Below are 23,058 nucleotides of genomic sequence, written 5' to 3' on the forward strand. Positions count from 1 at the left end.
AATACAAAGATGTATCTCATAAAGAGATATAGTAGACAAAATGTGCTCAAATAAAATACAAACTACTGTGTTGTCTAAATGATAACTTATATGAATATGCAAACTCCTAGGTGTTTACTTGATAGCTAATATGAAAATGCATTAAACTAAGTAAACTTAAGTAAAGTGTAAATAATAGATACTTATTTACACCAACACCCACCCTTAAGTGAAACTTAGAAGAATGCACTTAAGATCACAAAAGACAAATAATAATACAAGATGGGTCTTAGTTAGTAGGTGGTGCAAGAGCACCAAAGAAAATCCAAGAATACAAGGGAAACTAGAGGACTCCAAGAATGAAGATGAATCATCCATACCATGGTGGAATCAACTATGCAATCTTGAAACCCATCATGACATTAAAAATGCACAATATGTAAATCTTAGGTCCTAAAAGCCCAAAAAGAGGCTAAATGGTCATATGGTTGTAATAGGGATCATAATAGCATAGGTTAGCCTTTATGAATGTTTAATAAGATCATGTAAGTCATTTGGAATGGTTGTATTGGTCAAAATACTCTTAAAACCTAAAATTTGTAATGTTGTAAATTCAATTTTTTGAATTACAATGGTTAGTTGGATTTAGGAGAGAAAAGTGTTTTCTTAGTGTTTTAGGCTCTTAATCATTCCTATGCTAACTAGGGGTTCTCAAGAAAGTTATATGGAAGGTTATATATTGTGGATAATCCATTTGTACATATATAGAAGTGATGTGTATGAACTACATGCAAAATTAAGAAGGAAAATCTCCATTTTTACAAGTTTCCATGAGTTGATTCATTGATTTGGGTGTTTTTTGAAAGATTTTGGATCTTGGATGAATCAAGAACATAATTATCTATTTTTACATTCCATTTCATTCTTGGTTTGAAGGATTCCAGTAGTTTTACATTCAATTTTGTGTTGGCTGCTATAACATAGTTCAATTTTTCTTGACAGTTTTGACATTTTCTTATTGTAGAATGGTCATTCCATGAATGTATGGTCTGGTTCTCATGGAATGACACTAATTATAATTTTATCATAATCTAATAACAAGTTAACATGCAATTGTGAAGGAGGAGATAAGTTTTTGGTGATCACCATGCTGATTTGAAGGTTTTTACATTGGAAATTGTTAAGTATGCTACAACAATATCTATTTGGCCTTAAAAAGGGGTTAATTTTATGTTGGATTCTAGTTATTTATGTTCCATACAAGGTGTTCCATCCTTTATATCTTGGAGAAAGCATTGGGAGAGTAGAGATTGACAAAGCCCTAGTTCTTGAGGGTTTGGAGTCACAAATTGGGTTTTTGTGTTTGTAAGGACTATATACTGAAATTGGTTGTAGATTCCTCTAATTAAATCCATTTTATGATACTTTGGAGAGTCCTAAAGTCTAGAAGTATATTTGAGGCATAGTTTCTTTGTAAATCCATCTTTTTGGAAGCCTAATTTGTTGAACAAGCATTGAAATAAGGACTATTTTCCAAAGTAACCCTATCTGTCTTTTGGCTATGTTGAAGTAATCGATAAAGAGTATTTGAAAAGGTAACTAGTTTTCTTGAATTTTTGGAAGTTTTAAGTGTTATGCAATTTAGAAGCTTGCTGGAGACCTAATTGGCAGTGCTACTAGGTCTATTTTTATGCATTTCCTAGTTTATGACCAAAGTGAGTTTGGGGAAGGGTAAAACTAGTTTAACCACCTCTAAATTGATGTCTCAAGGGAATACAAACTAATTTGAGTCTTAGAAGGAGTCTTGAACAACAATCCTTGTGTTAGAGGCATTGTAGGTCATTGCATTATTTTGAAATTTGAGCATTTAACTATTTTCCTTACTGTTGCTAATTGAACCTTCATTGTACCATAACCCTCAAAATCACTAGGGCATACTAGGTCCCCATGTACAAATTGCAAGTGCAAAAAACATGCAATGCAATTCTCATAAAGAAGAGAGAGGGAAAACCACATGGGAAAACCCCCCCTCCAAAAAGAGAGATAAGTACAATAAGAGAAAATGAGAGAAAATAAGACCTCATATGAGGAAATGATCCCCCCATTAAAGAGAAGAGAGTAGTTAATTGAACCCCTTCTAAAATATCCCACACATCCAAGAGATCTTGCAAATGAATGTACATGACCCCAGTGAAGCGTCTGGTGAATATGTTTGCAAAATGCTCTAATGTAGGACAATACTACAACTCAATGACCTGCTCTTGTATCATCTCTCTGATGTAGTGCATATAAAACTCAATGTGTTTTGTTTGCTGATGTTGAACTAGATGTTTTGAGATATAAATAGCACTCTGATTATCACAATGAATTATTGTAGGTCATGGAATGTTAAACTAAAACTCCTTTGGGATATGTTGTAACCATATAGCCTCTATAATTTCAGTAAACCTCTAGTTGATACTCAATATCGGTTGAAGATAGAGCAATAGAATTATGCTTCTTTCTCTTCCAAAAAATAGGGTTAAAACCAAGATGAAACATGTACCCTAAAGTAGATTTGCAAGAATCAAGATCTCTTGCATAGTCTGAGTCTATTTATCTAACCAACTGAGGTCTAGTACCTTCTATATAGTGTATCACATATGTATGTGTACCCTCTAAGTAGTGCAAGATGTATTTAGCTACCTTCCAATGAATCTCATGTGGCTCTTGCATTAAGTGAGAAACTATTCCAACTGCAAAGGCTATGTTTGGGCATGTATGTGTTAAGTAGATGAGACTTCTAACAAACTACCTATATAATGAAGCATCAACAAGTGGTATGATAAACTTAGCCTCTAAATTAGCACCTAAAAGAAAGGGAGTAGGTGAAGCTTTTTAATCACTCATGAAACCAAACAAGTAGATAAAGAGCATACTTGGGATGAGAAAGTTCAATACTTGTTGAATACAATGTGATCTCAATACCAAGGACAGAATGAAATAAACCCAAGTCTATCACAGAAAATATTTCTTGCAAAGATGTCTTGACATTATCAATAGTGGATGAAGTACTCCCACTAATGATAAATTCATCAACATAAAACACAAGTGTCAAGTGTGAGTCATCCCTCTAAAGAATGTATATATTAAAATCTAAATGATACCTCATGAATCTTTCCAAGAGAAGGAAGGAATCCATCCTCGTATACCAAGCTTTAGGAGCCTTCTTAAGTCCATAGATAAAATTCCTCAACCTAAAAACTATAGTAGTATCCTATATGAATTTTTGTGGCTGCTCCATATAAATCTCTTCAAGAGGATCCCCATTTAAAAATGCACTCTTCACATCCATCTATTGTACAACCCAACTATGAGTTGCACCAATAGCTAGTGTCAAAATAATGGAGTTAATCTTAGCTATAGGTACAAAAGTCTCAACATATTCAACACTAAGAACCTGTGAGAAAACTTTTGCAATAAGTCTAAACATATACTTATCCACACTTTCATTTGCTACAAACTTAATTTGATGGATCTACTTATAAGGAACCAAATTTCTTCCCTTAGGAAGAGGAACTAAGTCCCAATTATTATTTTTCATCAAAGAGTTATACTCTTCCTTTGTAGCCTTGTCCCATTTAGGAAGGTTCATAATGCTTCCTTAATTGATTGTGGATCTTAGGTAATGGCTATATAAGCATGTAGAAATATTTTGTGTTGTACCCTTGTCCTCCTAGTATCTAGAAGATTCTCCACCAATGAACTCATTGAATCAAGTTTTTGTTTGTCCAACAAAGTCTAGTTGAAGAAGAAGGAATATCCTCCATTATTTGTATACCCTACAAGAGTGTTGTTCTTTCATCTTCTTAGTCACAATCATCACTATCATCACTTTCCATTAAAGAGGAAGAGGGAGGATTTGAAGAAGCCAAGCTAGGCCAGGTCTCTTCAAAGTAAACACTCCTCTCAAAGAAAATGTGACATGTCTCTAGATGCATAAACTTGTATATCTTAAGATGGTTAGGATATCGAACAAATATGTAAGGTTTACTTTGTGATTCTAATGCCTTGTATTTTTGTGGAGGTCTCCTTGCCCATGTTGGAAAATGATTTTTTTTATAAAGTGTTCCACTCTTGGTTTTCTTCCACACTAAGCCTTAGTAGGTGTAACTCCATCCAAGGAATTATGAGGACTTCTATTTTGGATATAATTGGCACAACACATAGCTTCACCCAAGAAAGCTCAATCAAGAGACTTATTTTGTATCATACAAATTTTCATCTCCTTAAGTGTTCTATTCTTCCTTTTTTCAACACCATTTTGTTATAGAGTATATGTAACTAAAATTTGAAGATCAATGCCCTCATGAGTGCAAAAATCTATAAGTCTTCAGTTTACGTACTCCCTTCCATTATTTGTTTGAAGAATCTTGATGGCTTTCCCTGATTTATTCTCAACTTGATCCTTGAAGGTGAAAAACTTATCAAACACTTCACTCTTGTGAGTGAGAAGGAAGACCCAAATGTAGTGTCAAAAGTCATTAATAAAGGTGAGAACATAATAGGCCTTGCCAAATGATGACACTAGAAATGGGCCAGCTATGTCACTATGAATTAATTTGAAGAAAAAATATTGCTCTCAAAGACTTCCCTTTGTTAAAATTTTCTTTAGAATTCTTTCATTTTTCACAACTTGAACATCCACTCTCTGAATACTTAACTTCAGGTAGACCTATGACCATATTCATTGCTATTATAGGTAATTGAGATGTCCAAACCTTCTATGCTAAAGTTCTACTTTGTGAATTTGAGTGTGTCAACAAGGGAAGGGAAGTGGACTGAGGCACAAAGTGAGAAAAAGAATAAATTCTTGTATCATGATTAGCCTTTCCAATTACCACCATGGAATCATCCTTAAGATTTTTCACCATAACTAAATTAGGAAGGAACTCTACTTTTCTTCCATATCCACAGTGAGTGATTTTCTAGATTGAAAGGACGATGATGTTAAGGTTGGGAACATGAAGAACATCATTGAAAATCTCATTGTCCATCCCAACATCCCCTTTTCCTTCAACTTCCACTTGTGTATCATCTTCCACATAGCTATTAGGCACATGAGATAGTTTTAAAGAGAAAAAATGCTCTTTTGAAGAACCTATATGATGTGTAGATCCTAAATCAAGAACTCATTCCTCATGATTATTTATACTCGCTACAAAATATTGTCCCTTACCCTTTGAATTGGATGAGGACCCCCTATCCTTATAGGAATTGGGAAAATCAATGTTGTGTTTCCTAATTGTGTTAAGAAACTCATTAGTGTTCTTCTTATGGCATACATACTCTTCATGACCATTTTTCTTTAAATATGCAAAAAAAATTTCTTCTCCTATTTATTGAAGTTGTTACCCTTCTTATTATTGTTGGAAGAAGAAATTCATTGTTATGAGGAGGAAGATTTTTGTGTTTCCTTGTGTGGCTTATCCTTCCAATTCTTTTTCTTCTTGTTGGAATTTTGATCACCTTGATTCGCATGAATCCCTTTGCTAGCCACCAAAGCCCTAGACTTGGAAGACTTGAGAATCCCCATACTCATTAATTTATCTTTTTCAAATAAAGGCTTGGTGAAGGTATTGATCATTGTTAACTTGTGAGTATTATAGCTTGAATTAAATCCACATAATCAGGAGGAAGATTTCTCATCAAATGACTAATCAAGTTTGCATCTTGTATGGGATTACCACAATCCTTGACTTGTTCTCTATAGTAATTGACTTTGTTGTGATAGTCATGGACTATGCCAAAATTCCTAGGCTCTAATTTTAGATTATTACTCTCAATAAAAAAACCTATATCCTCATCCACTTTTCCATACAATTCAAAAAGTTTATCCCAAGCTTCCCTTGAAATTGTAAAAGTGTTTGATGTGATATTAGACATATTTGTGAACACATAATCTAAAGAGACCTATTGCCATAGAATTATATTTATTCCATTTTATGTGAGAAACATCATCCTAATTAGGTTATAGTCTTGGACCATCCACATTTTTTTAATCTATGCACATTAATGCACTCATTACATTGTCTTTCCATATAGTATAATTATTTGGAGTTAAAAGTGGAAATTGAGTAGAACCCATGATATAAATATAAAAGGGTATAACATCAAAAGAGACATAAGATACAAAAAAACACCCCACCCCCCCACTTCACACAATCAAATAATCCACCCTCAAAATATGATTTGGTACTTTATATATAGAGTGTATACAATAACCACTTACTAATTTTAGGCCAAAGTGGTCTTCTGATTATGATGATTACAACTTCCCTTTTTAGGCCAAACCATCCACTAATCAATATATCTCAAAATAAATTTAAATCAAATATGATTCTTTACAATGATTATACAAGGCCAAAAAAAACCAACTTATAAAGGGTTTTTTTCCACCCAAATAGGGTTACAATATTATTGAATCTCTAAATAGTAGACAAAAAAATGTACTTCAAAAAAAAACATAACCTAAAAATGTGTCCAGAAGAGCTCAAAAGAATCCTTTGAAGTTGCAAAATGCAGGATTTCTCAAATATAGTCACCAAAAATTGGAATTTCTATGAAATATGTGTGCTAGTTGTTGGCTTGACTATATAGTCATATGATGACAGTTGTTGGCTTGATTGTAATTTCTATAGACCCATTGCTGATTATGCTATTTGTTTTCTTGATTATATAGATAGATGACATGGTAGTATAATTATTGGGCATATGTGTTGGAAGCATGAATTGTGATGATAATTATATGGGAAAGTATTGTAGAAATAGGATTAGATCATTATCATGATGATATGTTACATTCATGACTATATTTGTCATTAATGTCAACATAGTAGTTTTTTGTAATATCTAACAGAAGAACAATGATAAAGAACAAATTGGTAAAGGTAGATAGTTTAGAATTTTCACTAAGGTAAAAGGGAGCTTATAATGAGTGTCTAGTATATGCAGCTAACCTAAAAAGCATAAGATATTAATTCTAGAAGAAGTTATGCAAGTTTTGGTGAAGATTGTTCTAAGATAGAGTTTATAGAAGCATGTTGTGGTAAACTTGTAATATCTCTTAGCAGATATGTTATTTTGAGAAGCCAAAGTTAAAGATGTGAAGAAGACATTCTAGAGATGATGTAGCTAAGCTCTCTTGTCATAATGTTACACATATGGAAAGTTATTCAAGTCACAAGGAAAAAGGTTAATGTTATTGCTAAGTGTAATGTGTTCTTAATGAGGTCCTATAATAATTACTTGAGAAGGTGTAATAGCCAACTCAAGGAATCATTTTATGGATTCAGTATAAAGGAAGGACAATTTACTTTATCATGTATGGAATGGATAATTGATTGCAAGAAGCATAAAGAGAGAAATACAAAGATAAAAAGAAAAGAGCGAAGGTGAAGGAAACTTCATTGCCAAGGTTTTATTGTGAGATCTAAAGTTTGATATTTGGATCTAAGGTTCATAACCTAGTCTACAAGGTCTGACAATGATTGGTCTAGTTGACAAGATAGAGGAAAGGAGTTAAAAGTACAATTTTGACAATTATTCTACAAGGAATATTTGAGTGATCAGTTGGACAATGAGTTCAGTGGTCTTGTCCCAAAAGTACAACTCCTAATAGGGTTGGAATCTTCTAACAAGGATTCAAAGTCTCCTAACACAAACTCATATGTATTAAATATTTAAATAGATTCCTAATAGGGTCCATCCTCTAACAATGAATATTTATATTATAATATCATCTTATGGGCATCATTCCCACATAGGTTTTCCCTCTGATCAAGGGTTTCCCTAGTTAACATATCTGGTGTAATTGTGTATGTGCATTTTAGTATGGTTGTTGTTTACTTTGATTAAATGGATAAGATAATATATTTAAGGGTGATAATTATTGGATATCTAATTCACCCCCCCTCTAAGTTATCTCAATGGACTATTATTTATAATAATTGGTATCAGAACGTCAGGTCCTTGAAGTATAATCTTAACAACTTTGGGAGATTAGTGGAAAGTTATTCTAGTTTAGATAGTCCTAAGTATGATGGAGAAAATTTTGACACCTAGAAGATGGAGCTTCTTGGTAAGAAATCAAAATTTGTACAAATTTGAGCATTGAGTTTTTCAATAGAGGCACAAGTAAAGATAGATTGAGATTCAATGAAGAAATGAAGATTGAGGAAGGTATTGAGCTCCTCATGAAAAGAGAGCCAAAAAGTATGGAAGTTTTTTCTTGTTGGACATATAATGATTTTTTTCATCTACATGCCCTAAGAGAGTAAGGAAAACTAGAAAGAGTTCACTTTCTCATGAAGATGAAGAATTTAAAGCATGGAAATATTATTTAATGATTGTGATAAAGATAATGAGCTTGAATTGGTTAAGGAAAAGGAAGTAGTAGAAGAGACAACTTTGGTATCTATTGTTGATCCAAAGGCTAATCATGAAAATGTGGAAGTTATCACTAACAATGATTTGCAGAATGAAGGAGAACTAAGGTAGGAATAAAGCTCAAAACCTTCAACAAAGTTAATTATCACCATTAAATAACCTTAACCATTCAATCAACGTAAACAACAACCATACTAAAATGCACATACACAATTACACTAGATATGTTAACTAGGGAAACCTTTGATTAGAGGGAAAACCTTGGTGGGAATGATTCCCATAAGATGATGTACTAATATAAATATTCCTTGTTATAGGATAGATTCTCCTTCATTCTACAAATCATTGTTAGTGATAACTTCCACATTTTCATGGTTAGCCTTTGGATCAACAATAGTTACCAAAGTCATCTCTTCTACTACTTCCTTTTCCTTAACCAATTCAAGCTCATTATCTTTATCAAAATCATTCAAGAATATAGCTCTTATCTTTATCACAATAATTCAAGAATATTTCCATGCTTTAAATTCTTCATCTTCATGAGAAAGTGAACTCTTTCTAGTTTTTCTTACTCTCTTAGGGCATGTAGATGAAAAATGACCGAACTCATTATATGTCCAACAACCAAAAAATTCCATACCTTCTAGCTCTCTTTTCATGAGGAGCTCAATACCTTCCTTGATCCTGTCTTCTTTGAATATTTATCTATCTTTACTTGTGTCTCTATCCAAAAACTCAATGCTCAAATCTGTACACAATTTTGATTTCTTACCAAGAAGCTCCATCTTCTAGGTGTTAGAATTTTCTCCATCAGACTTAGGACTATCAAAACTAGAATAACTTGTCGTTGATCTCTCAAAGTTGTTAAGATTGTATTTCAAGGACCTAATGCTTTGATACTAATTGTCAGAAATAATAGTCCATCAAGATAACTTAGAAGGGGGGCGGGGGGACAATGGGGGTTGAATCAGATATCCAATAATTATCACCCTTAAATAATCTTAATCATTCAATAAAGTAAAAAACAATCATACTAAAATGCACATACACAATTACAACAGATATGTTAACTAGGGAAACCCTTGATCAGAGGGAAAACCTTGGTGGGAATGATGTCCATAAGATGATGTACTAAATAAAATAAAATAATCTTAACCATTCAATCAAAGTAAACAACAACCATACTAAAATGCACATACACAATTACACCAGATATGCTAACTAGGGACACCCTTGATTAGAGGGAAAAATTTGGTGGGAGTGATGCCCATAAGATGATGTACTAATATAAATATTCCTTGTTAGAGGATGGAATCTCCTTCATTCTACAAATCATTGTTAGTGATAACTTCCACATTTTCATGGTCAGCCTTTAGATCAACAATAGTTACCAAAATTGTCTCTTCTACTACTTCCTCTTCCTTAACCAATTCAAGCTCATTATCTTTATCACAATCATTCAAAAATATAGCTCATTATGTTTATCACAATCATTCAACAATATTTCCATGCTTTAAATTCCTCATCTTCATAGAAAGTGAACTCTTTCTAGATTTCCTTACTGTCTTAGGGCATGTAGATGAAAAATGACCAACCTCATTATATGTCCAACAAGAAAAAACTTCCATACCTTTTGGCTCTCTTTTCATGAGGAGCTCAATACCTTCCTTGATCATCATATCTTCTTTGAATCTTGATCTATCTTTACTTGTGCCTCTATCCAAAAACTCAATGCTCAAATCTATATGCAATTTTGATTTCTTACCAGGAAGCTCCATCTTTTGGCTGTCAAAATTTTCTCCATTAGACGTAGGACTATCTAAACTGCAATAACTTGCCATTGATCTCCCAAACTTGTTAAGATTATACTTTAAGGACCTAATGCTCTGATACCAATTGTTAGAAATAATAGTCCATCAAGATAACTTTTGGGGGGTCGGGGGGGATGAATTAGATATCCAATAATTATCACCCTTAAATAATCTTAACCATTCAATCAAAGTAAACAACAACCATACTAAAATGCACATACACAATTACACCATATATGTTAACTAGAGAAACCCTTGATCAAAGGGAAAACCTTGGTGTGAATGATGCCCATAAGATTATGTACTAATATAAATGAAATAATCTTAACCATTCAATCAAAGTAAACAAAAACCATACTAAAATGCACATACACAATTATGCTAGATATGTTAACTAGGGAAACCCTTGATCAATGGGAAAACCTTGGTGGAAATGATGCCCATAAAATGATGTACGAATATAAATTTTCCTAGTTAGAGGATGGACTCTCCTTCATGCTACAAATCATTGTTAGTGATAACTTCCACAGTTTCATGGTTACCCTTTGGATCAACAATAGTTACCAAAATTGTCTCTTCTACTACTTCCTTTTCCTTAACCAATTCAAGCTCATTATCTTTATCACAATCATTCAAGAATATTTCCTTGCTTTAAATTCTTCATTTTCATGAGAAAGTGAACTCTTTCTAGTTTTCCTTACTCTTTTAGTGCATGTAGATGAAAAATGACCAAAATCATTATGTCCAACAAGAAAAAACTTCCATACCTTCTGGCTCTCTTTTCATGAGGAGCTCAATACCTACCTTGATCTTCATGTCTTCTTCAAATATCGATCTATTTGTACTTGTGCCTCTATCCAAAAAATCAATGCTCAAATTTGTACACAATTATGATTTCTTACTAAGAAGCTCCATCTTTTGGGTGTCTAAAGTTTCTCCATCAAACTTAGGACTATCTAAATTGGAATAATTTGTCATTGATCTCCAAAAGATGTTAAGATTATACTTCAAGGACCTGATGCTTTGATACCAATTTTTATAAATAATAGTCCATCAAGATAACTTAGAGGGGGGGGGGGGGGGGGGGGGGGGAGAACTAGATATCCAATAATTATCACCCTTAAATAATCTTAACCATTCAATCAAAGTAAACAACAACCATACTAAAATGCACGTACACAATTACACTAGATATGTTAACTAGGGAAACCCTTGATTAGAGATAAAACCTTGGTGGAAATGATGCCCATAAGATGATGTAATAATATAAATTAAATAATCTTAACCATTCAATCAATGTAAACAAAAACCATACTAAAATGCACATACACTATTACACCAGATATGTTAACTAGGGAAACCCTTGATCAAAGGGAAAACCTTGGTGGTAGTGATGCCCATAAATTGATGTATTAATATAAATTTTCCTTGTTAGAGGATGGACTTTCCTTCATTTTACAAATCATTGTTAGTGATAACTTACACATTTTCATGGTTAGCCTTTGGATCAACAATAATTACCAAAGTTGTCTCTTCTACTACTTCCTTTTCCTTAACAAATTCAAGCTCATTATCTTTATCAAAATCATTCAAGAATATAGCTCATTATCTTTGTCACAATCATTCAAGAATATTTCCATGATTTAAATTCTTCATCTTCATGAGAAAGTGAACTCTTTATAGTTTTCCTTACTCTTTTAGGGCATGTAGATGAAAAATGACCAAACTCATTATATGTCCAACAACCAAAAAATTCCATACCTTCTAGCTCTCTTTTCATGAGGATCTCAATACCTACCTTGATCTTCATGTCTTCAAATCTTGATCTATCTTTACTTTTTCCTCTATCTAGAAACTCAATGCTCAAATGTGTACGCAATTTTGATTTCTTACTAAGAAGCTCCATCTTCTGGGTGTCAAAATTTTCTCCATCAGACTTAGGACTATCTAAATGGGAATAACTTGTCGTTGATCTTCCAACACTATTAAGATTCTACTTCAAGGACCTAATGCTCTAATACAAATTTTTATAAATAATAGTCCATCAAGATAACTTAGAGTGGGGGGGGGATGAATCAGATATCCAATAATTATCACCCTTAAATAATCTTAACCATTCAATCAAAGTAAACAACAATCATACTAAAATACACATACACAATTACACCATATATGTTAACTAGGGAAACCTTTGATCAGAGGGAAATTTTTGGTGAGAATGATGCCCATAAGATGATGTACTAATATAAATTAAATAATCTTAACCATTCAATCAAAGTAAACAACAACCATACTAAAATGCACATACACAACTACACCAGATATGTTAACTAGGGAAACCCTTGATCAAAGGGAAAACCTCGGTGGTAGTGATGCCCATAAGATGGTGTACTAATGTAAATATTCCTTGTTAGAGGATGGACTCTCCTTCATTCTACAAATAATTGTTAGTGATAACTTCCACATTTTCATGGTTAGCCTTTGGATCAACAATAGTTAACAAAGTTGTCTCTTCTACTACTTCCTTTTCCTTAACTAATTCAAGCTCATTATGTTTATCACAATAATTCAAGAATATAGCTCATTATTTTTATCACAATAATTCAAGAATATTTCCATGCTTTAAATTCTTCATCTTCATGAGAAAGTGAACTCTTTCTAGATTTCCTTACTCTTTTAGGGCATGCAGATGAAAAATGACTAGACTCATTATATGTCCAACAAGCAAGAACTCCCATACCTTCTGGCTCTCTTTTCATGAGGACCTCAATACCTTCCTTGATCTTCATTTCTTCTTCAAATCTTGATCTATCTTTACTTGTGCCTCTATCTAAAAACTCAATACTCAAATCTCTACACAATTCTGATTTCTTAACAAGAAGCTCCATCTTCTAAGTGTTAGAATTTTCTCCATCAGACTTAGGACTATCTAAATTGGAATAACTTTCCATTGATCTCCCAAAGCTGTTAAGATTATACTTCAAGGACCTAATGCTCTGATACCAATTGTTAGAAATAATAGTCCATCAAGATAACTTAGAGGGGTGGGGGGTGGTGAATCAAATATCCAATAATTATCACCCTTAAATAATATTAACCATTTAATAAATGTAAAAAACAACCATACTAAAATGCACATACACAATTACACCAGATATGTTAACTAGGGAAACCCTTGATCAGAGGGAAAACCTTGGTGGGAATGATGCCCATAAAATGATGTACTAATATAAATATTCCTTGATAGAGGATGTACTCTCCTTCATTCTGCAAATCATTATTAGTGATAACTTCCACATTTTCATGGTTAACATTTGGATCAACAATAGTTACCAAAGTTGTCTCTTATACTACTTCCTTTTCCTTAACCAATTGAAGCTCATTATATTTATCACAATCATTCAAGAATATAGCTCATTATGTTTATCATGATGGACTATTATTTATAACAATTAGTATCAGAGCAGTAGGTCCTTGAAGTATAATCTTAATAGCTTTGGGAGATTAGTGGTAAGTTATTCTAGTTTAGATAGTCTTAAGTCTAATGGAGAAAATTTTGGCACCTAGAAGATGGAGCTTCTTGGTAAGAAATTAGAATTGTGTATAGATTTGAGCATTGAGTTTCTAGATAGAGGCATAAGTAAAGATAGATTGAGATTTGAAGAAGACATGAAGATCAAGGAAAGTATTGAGCTCCTCATGAAAAGAGAGCCAGAAGGTATGGAAGTTTTTGCTTGTTGGACATATAATGAGTTTGGTCATTTTTCATCTACATGCCCTAAGAGAGTAAGGAATACTAGAAAGATATCAATTTCTCATAAGATGAAGAATTCAAAGCATGGAAATATTCTTGAATGATTGTGATAAATATAATGAGCTTGAATTGGTTAAGGAAAAGGAAGTAGTAGAAGAGATAACTTTGGTAACTATTGTTGATCCAAAGGCTAACCATGAAATGTGGAAGTTATCACTAACAATGATTTGCAGAATGAAGAGAGCTAAGGCAAGAATAAATCTTGGAATGCACAATAGAGTTAAGAGTTGAGATAAAAACTCCTACTTCTAGTAAGAATATGACAAAGAATCATCCACCCGAGTAGATCATTAGAAGCAAAGATAAAGGTTTGATGACAATAAGCATAATCAATGAAGAACTATGTTTGATATATCAAGTTGAACCAAAGAATGTGGATGAAGCATGTAAAGATGACTATTGGAAGCAAATAATGAAAGAAGAATTGGTTCAGATAGTGAAGAATGAGACATAGGAATTAGTCCGTAGATCAACAAACAAGAATGTGATAGGAACAAAATGGTTATTCAGGAACAAGATCAAGTGGTAAGGAACAAAGCAATATTGGTATGTAAATGTTACTCACAACAATAAGGAATATACTATAATGGAACCTATGCTCCTGTGGCAAGAATAGAAGCAACAAGGTTATTCCTAGCATATGCAACACATAAGAAATTCAAAGTGTATTAGATGGATGTCAAGTCAGCATTTCTAAATGGAAAACTTGAAGAAGAGGCATACATAGAATAGCTTGAAGGTTTTCCTATAATAGATGACAAGGACATAGTATGTAGATTAAACAAAACATTGTATGGCTTGAAGTAAGCACCCAAAACTTGGTATGCAAGGTTGGATAAGCATTTAATAAAACTTAGATTTAGCAAAGGAATGACAAACAATAATCTATACTGAAAAGAAATTGATGATGGACTGATGATTTTGGTGATATTTGTTGATGATATCATATTTGGAGGAAATGATGATGAAAGTGACAAGTTTGTATAAGAAATGAAGAAGGAATTTGAAATGAGCATGATAGAAATATTCCCTAGGATTATAGATAGTGCAAAACAAAGAATGAATCTTTATTTCTCAGACTAAGTATTTGAAAGATCTACTAAAAAGGTTTGGTTTGGAAACATGTAAACCCATTGGAACACCTATGGTAAGTGGATACAAGTTATTTACAAAGGATGAGACACCTATAGTTGAGCAGAAGAAGTATAGATCTATGATTGGAGGGTTGTAATATCTGACTTACATAAGGCTAAATATAGAAAATACAATTGGAATTGTTGCACAATTTCAAGTTGATCCCAAAAAGCACATAATGTAGTTGTCAAAAGGATATTTAGATACCTGAAAGGAACACCAAAGTTTGAATTGTGGTATGATAGATCTAATGATTTCACTTTATATGCTTATACTGATGTTAATTGGGCAAGCAATTTGGATGATATAAAGAACACTAGTGGTGGAGTCTTCTTTCTTAGAGGAAGATTGGTTTCTTGGCTAAGAAAGAAGTGATACTATACCTCACAAAGTCTAGTAGAAGAAGAATATGTTGCAACAACAAAAAATTGTAATCAAGTTGTTTAGATGAAGCAGATGCTGAAGGATATAAGGATAGAATTTAGTGAACCTATTGTCATACATTTTGATAATACAAGCACAAAAAATATGTCTAAGAATAAAATGTTACATTCTAAGACTAATTACATTTCTATCAAATATCACATGTTTTGAGAGAAAGTTGTAGAAAAGGAAATTAGATTGGAGTGTGTACGCACCAAAGAGAAAATTGTAGATATTTTCACCAAGCCTCTTCCCAAAGAGACTTTTGAGTATTTGCAAGGTATATTAGGGGTTATGCCCCTTCCTACATCAGAGTAGATGATGCAAGAATGCATTAGTCCAGTATAACAAAGCACTATTATTTTTCTAGACTAAATGCTAATTCTTCCTATATGGAGGAGTATCTGTGATGGACAAAGTCATCTAGGACTCTTGATTGGTTGTTTTTTTTGAACAATGTCTTTAGACACTTGAGCAAGTCAGAGATAATTGTTGTAATGATTGATGGTTGCTAAAAAATTTGACATTGATGTCAATGGGGGAGAGAGTACAACATGAAAAATATTTTGATATAGACTACATTGAGATATATCGATGCAGGAGAATGATTGATGAAGAGGATTTGAAAAGAAAGGTTAACAGTCTTTTGCAGTTGGTATTTTTGGAACTAGATGTTTTTCATCTATGTTGCCATCAATACCAAAGGGGGCAATCGTTGGAATCATAAATGATGATGATACTTCTATGGGGGAGATATGTAGAAACATGATTAGATCATTATCATGATGATATGTTATATTCATGACTATGATTGTCATTGATGTCAACATAGTAGTTTTCTATGGTATTTGACAGAAGAACAATGGTAAAGAACAAGTTGCTATGGACATATAGTTGAGAATTTTCACTAAGCAAGGTTAAAGGGAGATTATACTAAGTGTCTAGTATATAAAAATAATCATAGAAGCATAAGATATTAATTTTGGAAGAAGTTATGCAAATTTTAGTGAAGATTATTCTAAGATAGAGTTTACAGAAGCATTCTCTGGTAAACTTGTTATATCTCTTAGTAGATTTGTTATTCTAATAAGTCAAAGTTAAAGATCTGAAGAAGACATTCTAGAGATGACGTAGCTAATCTCACTCATCATAATGTTACATGTACAAAAATTTATTCAAGTTACATTGTAGAAGATTAATGTTATCACTAAGTGTAATGTATTCTTAATGAGGTCCTATAATAAGTAATTGAAAAGGTATAATAGCTAACTCAAGGAATTGTTTTATGTATTTGGTATAAAGGAATTATATTTTCCTTTATCATTTATGGAATGGATTATTGATTGCAAGAAGCATGAAGAGTGAAATGCAAAGATAAGAAGATCAGAGTGAAGGTGAAGGAAAATTCATTATTGAGGTTTTATTGTGAGATCCAAAGTTTGTTATTTAGATTAGAGGTTCATGACCTGGTCTACAAGGTTTGAAAACAATTGGTCCAGTTGACAGGATAGAGGAAAGGAGTTAAATTATAGTATAAAAAATTATTCTACAAGGAATAGTTGAGAGATTAGTTGGATAGTGAGTTCAGTGGTCTTGCCCCAAAAGCTGTTTCGACAGTGGGTTTTTCTGCTTTCTACAACTCCTAACAGGGTTGGCAGAATTCCTAATAGGGTTGGATTCTTCTAATAACAATTCAAAGTCTCCTAATAGGGACTCATATATACTAAATGTTTTCATAGACACCTAACATGGTCCATCATCTAACAAGGAATATTTATATTAGTACATCATCTTGTGGCATCATTCCCACTGGGGTTTTTCCCTCTGATCAAGGGTTTCCCTAGTTAATGTGTATGTGAATTTTAGTATGGCTGTCATTTACTTTGATTGAATGGTTAAGATTATTTAAGGTTGATAATTATTGGATAATTGATTCCTCCCCCTCTCATTTATCTTGGTGAACTATTGTTTCTAACAATATGTTGTTGATGTCTCACTATGCTAACTGGGTAGATCTTAGCCACTTGGCAGTCTATGGTCCTAGCACATGGGCCTACATGGATTGCTTATGGTAGGGTGAATGTGTGGTTGTATGGTGTGTGGAAAAAAAATTGTTTGATTAGTGGTGGAGGAGTGGTGGATGTGGGGTTCTAAGCCCACATTCACCATGGGGTATAAAAACATGTTTTTATATAGGAAAGCCTGCCAACTTTAAAGCAATGATCATTGATTACTTGTGTGATATAGATTTGAATATGTATATGCAGTACACTATTGTATAGTTTGGTCAACCTAACTTAGGTTTTGGGTGGGTCAACTTTTGACCTACACATGGTTATTGATTGACCCAAGAAAAAGGCCCAAAGGCCATATTTATTTACATAAAACATTTTCAGAATATTCTAGATCAAAATAATTGTAGAATTTGAAAAAAGTCAAATCCAAAAATTGAATTGATGAAATGAAAATAAATCATATTTGAAATGGAAAAATTAATCCAAAATCATGCCAAATTGAAATTTGAGCCTTAGGTATTTGATTTGCAAAAAAAATTGACTTTTCTCAAGGTAGGCAAATCTATAGTCAAATTTTTTTTCTAAATAATCACTCGAACATAATGGCAAGGTCCATTTTTTCTCAAGATGCTCCCACAAGAATGTTGATCATAGGCTTGAATCATGTCCTTCCAAGATTGGAGACAATGAAGCTATCCAACAACTACCAAATGTATGCTCCTATGGATCTGATACCATGTAAGAGTTTTCCTTATCCAATAAAAATAATCCCAAGATCTAGAAGCACACAAGAGACAAGAGATGATCAAATGAGAATCTCAATAATGATGAAATGATAATGGATGAATACATCATAGAATTTCTTGTATATAAAGGAAATCAAGATGACTAGGAGTCTGCAAAGAGATAATTACAAAAACTAAGAACATGTCCACCAAGAGTGTATTATCATCCATTATGCATGAAAATATGTGCAAAAATGAGAGAATATGAATACAAAGATGTATCTCATAAAGATATATAGTAGACAACATGTTCTCAAATAAAATACAAACTATTGTGTTGTCTAAATGATAACTCATATGAATATGCAACCTCCTAGGTATCTACATGATAACTAATATAGAAATGCATTAACCTAAGTAAACTTAAGTAAAGTGTAAATATTAAATAATTATTTACACAATACATTCTTTATGTCTCTACAACTACTACAGGAATCTAGAATGATGCTCCTATTAAGATCATAGCATATCCATGTCCTCGGCTATGGTATAGGTTCTTTTCCTCAACTAAATAGCCTTGGATAACCATATGGGTTATGGGTCACAAGATGATGATTTTGGTTTCTTAAGCGATGCAATCATAATTGGATCAGCCTCATTTCACATATCATACTTTTATTCTAAGATAGCCTCATCCTCATTTTGTTTCACTACTAGAACTAATGTAACATCTATTTTCTTAGGCATAAAAGGGTGAGATTATGCACCTAATGTATAAGCTTAAGATAACATTTGTTCAGTGCTCATACTCTATCTAATTATTGTATCCTCTTTCTCACTTTAGGGAGGTAGAGGAAAAAATGTTTATTCTTTGTTTGTAGGAGGAGGTGGTGGGGTCTGGCTTTTTTAGGAGGCGATAGAGGTATCTTCTCTAGCTTTCCAAGAGGAGGTGGTGGGATTTCTAAAATAGATGAGACTATCTGGGAACCATCTCTTTTAGGCTCCTCCATAGGTCTTTCTTCCCTTATCTCTCTATCTACTATATCTCTCATGTTAAACTCTATAATTGGAGTAACTATAGGGATAATCTCCTGTATTTTCAACTATTTCTTAGGAGTAAAGTTGAAATCAAGCAAGTCAAAGATAATCAATACCCATTCATCAAGTGCATCACCCTATTCCTATCAATGAATTATTCAATATGGATAGGTTAGTCCTTGGTAGTAGGATGAATTTTAGTTTGGATTTTCCTCCTTTGTTCCTCCTTTGCAATTGCACTATCTAGAGTTCTCCTAATCAAGGAGACATTATCTTCCTCGTCTTCTTCAAGAATAGATTCCATTATGGAGGTTAGAGTTGCACTACCTTTATTTCTCATATATAGCTTCCCATTCACAAATTGAATAATTATTCTCGTAAGAGCCATTCTTTTCCTCTTGGGTACTGACTTCTTTGGGGTAACCTGCTCTTGTGTAGATGGTCCATTAAACACATGATCTTTTCTCTTCTCATATTCACCATTTTTTCTTTCATCCTAAAATTCATATGTGACCTTAGTGTTATTTCCAAAAAATTAGTCCAACATTAATTAGTGCAGTTAACCCCCAATAGGAATAATGAATTTTATTCCCTTTCCTTTCTTAGGTTTCATAAGTGCTACTGGTACAAGAGCACCTAAGGGTAGAAAGGAAACCTAAATTATTTTTTCTTTGTGAATGGCCCAACCAACCATTGACAGAATTATGACTAAGAATAAATTCCAAAGGTGTGATTATGAGGGATAATTAGATAGGATTTGGAATGTGAGTCAAGTTTTTGACAAATAGGTCCTATTAGGGGAAATTGCTTAAAAAATGCTCTAAGAGGAAAAATGTGGGAAAATGCCTTAAAAGGGGGAAATAAGTGTGTAAGTTTGGTCTAGAGGTGTCCTAAGGTCATTTTAGGAGGTTTGGTAACATACCAACCAAGTTTGAAGAGCCAATGTGCAAAATTACAAAAGTTGTCAAAAAGCTACATTAACAACTTTGCATTTTTTGCAAAATTGCTTGACAACTTTTTATGTAGTTTTGAAAGAATGAACTGCTTAGGTAGTTATTTTTTGAACTAAAGGATAGGATGGAGGATGAATAATATTTAAACCTTTTCCAACTCATTTGTAGGGGTTGGATTGTTGGATGTATGGACAATACCTATAACAGAGCAATTTTGTGAACTAGAATGTGATTTTTGAGGATTGAATTGAGGAATTGGATTGAACAACTGATTATTTTTTATGGAATAGAGTCTTGAGATCATACTTTGAATTTGTGCATATTTATTTCTGTTTCAATCTTTCATTTTTTAGGGTTTAGAAAATTATTTAGTTTTAGTGTTCCTGTTGTCCAGTTTTGTATTGCCAGAATGAAAATGGCTATGGCTTGAGTGTCATAGATCAAAACATAATGGATCTTGGAGAAAAAGAAATGGCCTATTTAAATATTATACATATTGATTTTGGGGTCTGTACGAGTCAAGAAGCTTATTTTTCAAGTGAGCCCTAGGTAAGCAATGTAAGCTTGGCAAGGTGCAATTAAGGCTTGAATTAGAGTTTGAAGAAGAACAATGGATTGGTATGAGATAATCTTGAATTTGAAATGGATTAGAGTTTCAAGGATTAAAAAATTAGAGGATTTTGGGAATGGAGTTGGAAGCAAGTGGTGAAGTAATCATGTTCATTGCCTTTGAAACCCCTAAAATGAGGGTTTTTTGAAGTCGTACTATATGGTCAACCCAAGGGCCTAAAACTTGAAAAATATTCAAGGTTAGGTCATGGGGAAAAAAAGTACTAAACACACCAAGGGGAATTATTAAGTTATTTTATAAGTTATTGCACATTCCTTATTTCTAGGAGGGCTAATAGGGGCTCTTAGGGCTATAAGTGCTAACTAGGCAATTTGGAGATGTATGAGTGTGAAACTTGAAAGAATGATGAATAATGGTGGGAAATGGTTCAAGAACCTCAAAATGATGGTTAAACCTTGATTTTGGTCTCTTAGGTGCACATGGTGAATTTTTGGCATTCTAGCACAAAACTGCACAGTTGGTGAACTGGAGGTATAAAATTGAAACTTGAATTGTGGGAGATTTTCTTGGAGAAAGGGGATTGGGAAGGGGTCCTCTAGGTTAGGGTTAGGAATAGTAACCCTAAGTGGGATAATATTAGCCTAGGAACAACAAGAAATCTCTTAATTGAATAAGCTCTCCATCAAAGTGGTATTAGAACCATAAGATTAAGGCTTGTGGTGGTATGTTGTATTTCACTGAGTTGAGTAGATCTTCAAAGATGGTTACCAATATAGAGTTGAAAAAGGAGGTGGATGAGAAAAATAAGCTCATGGAAGAAAAAACAAGGCCCTCAAGGCTTTTGGGGGAAAGAACCTAGAAAATGTCTATATTTTCCATGGTAAGATGAATCCATAGGTGGTCCTAGAATGGCTTGATAGCATTGAGAACTACTTCAAATGTGAAGGGACTAAAAAGGCTCAAAAGGTGAGATTTGCAAAATCTAGATTGAAAGGTCAAGCATTAACATAGGGGAATTTTGTGCAAGAGGAAAGAGAGAGTGAAGGGAAGAAACCTATAGCTAATTGGAAAGATATGGTGGCAAAGATAAAAGAAACCTATCTACCAGAAGACTATGAGATTGAAATTCACAAGTATAAGAAAAATCTCAAGTAGAAGGATCTTGATGTGGCTACCTATACTGAGGAGTTTTAGAAATTGGCCTTAAGAACAAGGGTGCAAGAAGTAGAGAGCATCAAGCTAGCTAGATACCTAAATAGCCTTAAATGGTCTATCCAAGATGAGTTGAGTTTGTCTAGTCTCACCACTTTGCCAAGTTGTTTTCAAATGAATAGAAAGGTGGAAGATAAACTGAGCAAGAAAGGGGTCTCAATTTCCAAGAACAGAGGGAATGGGAAAGATTTTAGAGGTGGCTCAAGAGGAGGCTCTAGTGGAAGATTTAATGAGAAAAAAGGCTATAGGGATTCCAAATGGAATGAGTAGGCCAGTGAGATTAGTCAAAGAGGGGGAACTAGTAGAGGAAGATGATCCAACAATGGTGAAGGATGTAGATATGGGAACAACAACAAGGTTCAAACTTTAGCAACATGAAGCGTTACAACTATGACAAGTTGGGACACCCAGCTACAGATGTCCAGAGAAGGAATCCTCATCCTATCAAGAAAAGAAAATCACATACATCTAGGAAGAAGATAATTAGAAAATAAGAGATGTGGATATTAATGAAGAGAAGGGAGAGGACCTCATGTTGAGGAGAGTTTTAGTAAATGATCTAGTAAAGGAGGAACCCAAGAAGAGAAGATAATTATTTAGGACTGCTTGAAAATTACTAGGAAAGGTATGAAAAGTAATAATAGACTTAGGGTCTACTGACAATGTCATGTTAGAGGAGGCAGTACAAATACTTGGTTTGACAAAGATACCACATGTATGCCCTTATAAGGTGACTTGGTTGAACAAAGGATTGAACATCCTAGTGAATGAATAAGTTTGAGCAGACATCACTATTAGAAAATATTAGGATAAGGTCCTATGTGATGTGCTTCCCATGGATGCTTGCAATCTACTATTGGGAAGGCCTTGGTAGTATTACAGGGAGGTAGTACATCATGGGAAGGATAATAAATATTCCTTTAAGAAGGATGGATTCACATACATGATATTGTCCA

Source organism: Cupressus sempervirens, chromosome 10 (assembly GCF_028749045.1).
Source record: "Cupressus sempervirens isolate cs-2001-9-10 chromosome 10, ASM2874904v1, whole genome shotgun sequence".
Taxonomy (NCBI): Eukaryota; Viridiplantae; Streptophyta; class Pinopsida; order Cupressales; family Cupressaceae; genus Cupressus; species Cupressus sempervirens.